Below are 2,096 nucleotides of genomic sequence, written 5' to 3' on the forward strand. Positions count from 1 at the left end.
GGGGGGTTTTTAAGAATGGCTGAGGCTGGACTTGGTTAACAGATAATGTTTACAATATGCAAATATATTCAGAGTGTTTACCATGAATGTTTCACCTCTGAGAAAACCTTATTCTTGAAATCAACAGAGAAAAAAGACATTCCCTGCATTTGGGGATTCATGCATTTTAGAACTTCAAAGCCCTCCATATGCAGAGACCTGGACCATATTTAATATATGTAAATGGTTTGGATGCATTCAGATTTTTACATACAAGCATGCAAATGTGATTGTTTGCACTCTCACTGTGTTGTAAGAACTTCATATGTGCGTGACTGCACCCACCAGGGAACATTCATTAACTGCTGAGATGATGGTAGACGTTTTTATGGTGCTTTAATGTTGATGAATATGCTGGAACCGAGCCACTGTTGTTCACTATGCCAAATGTTGTGTGAGTCTGAAACAAAAAAAATAAAACAGAGGAAACCACCATTCGTTTACTGGTTGACCCTTTTTGTTATTTTAGAGAACATAGTGTAGTAGCTGTTTCTGGAGGCAGGTGTTCCCAGCCAATCGTCTGGCTCCTTTAAGATATTTAAAGCCATTTTATCGCAGGTTTCTGGGACGATTGTTACTCGGAATTCCCGTAAATGTTTTTTTTTTTTTTAAACAAGCTCTGGCAATCTTGGATTATTTCCCTCTTCCAGACACAATGACATCATTTATGTTCAGAATCTATTGTACCTTTTAAGAAAATGTACGAGCATTCAACATAACCTTCCAAAAATGTTCTACTCATTAAAGCTGCAACCATTAATTTGATATATTTAGGAATGTAAAATGTGTCACTTGAGTAATACATCCAAACAGAAATATCACTTGATCGTTGTCCACAGCTCTGTGTAGTGTTTTTAACTTTACCATTCCACACAGGTCAAACCCACTGACAGAACTACAGTACATAAACTGCACAACAAGGAAAATACCACACCATACCACACCATATACAAATGCATTTTAAAAAAGTGTATTCATGCAGACTATCTGCAAATCCTTCCATCCTTGTATCTATGTTGCAGAAGTGCTGTATTAAAATTGAAAGCAACTATGGTTCAGTAGTCAGGGGTTCGATCCCCAGCTCCTGCATCCACATGTCTGATGTGTCCTTGGGCAGGACACTTAACCCCAAGTTGCTCCAAAGCTGCTGCTTTGGCGCTGGTGTGTGACTGTGTATGAATGGGATTAGTTAATACTGATGGACACTTTACATAGCAGCCTCTGCCATCAGTGTGTTAATGGGTAGATGTGACTTGCGGTGTAAAAGCGCTTTGAGTAGTCAGAAGAAAATGACTACACATGCTTATTTGATTTTCCTCAAAAAGTTCTGGCCTATGAGTCAGACATTCATTTCTGATGATGGACCACTTGGAGTGCAACATACTGGATGCATGGTGACGTACAAATAACAAACAAATAAAAAAGATTGATTTTGAAATGAAATATAACTCTTTTAGCCAGCTGTTAGTCCATCATTCAATGAGGCTGTAATGCAATGAAAAGGTTGTTCAGTTCTCCATTAAAAAGGTCAGGTCTTAGACACACCTTGGAAATGTGAGATATTTTTGGTCTGTTGAACTTAAGAAAAGCTACGGCTCAGTTATGAGGCAAAGAGCAAACGGTGTACTAGAAAGATTCAAAATCAATAACTCTGTGAACGATGGATACGAGGTCAATCATTTGATGGTATGTCCTTCTATTAATATCTAGGTTACGACGGTCACTAATGGACAACTACCTTGGGAAGCTTGGAGGATGGGTGTTGTGAGGGTAATTGGGTGCTTATTATTTTGTTTTATTGTTTTGTTTTGTTTTGTTATTCTAGGCAGATGCTCTGACTTGCTTCCATGTGACATCATTCTGTACTGTCTGCAAAAATGTAATAAAAATATTGGGGGAAAAAAATCATTTGACGGTATGTTTGACAGCAAGAATAGCTAACTAACAAACAAGGCATGTCATTATCCCTTTTCTTTACAGTTTCCTGTTTTTTTCCAATAAAATAATCAGTCTTTCACCAGCTCCAGTCTCACCGTTAATAATGGATAATGGACAGT

The sequence above is a fragment of the Labrus mixtus genome, chromosome 21 (assembly GCF_963584025.1).
Source record: "Labrus mixtus chromosome 21, fLabMix1.1, whole genome shotgun sequence".
NCBI lineage: Eukaryota > Metazoa > Chordata > Actinopteri > Labriformes > Labridae > Labrus > Labrus mixtus.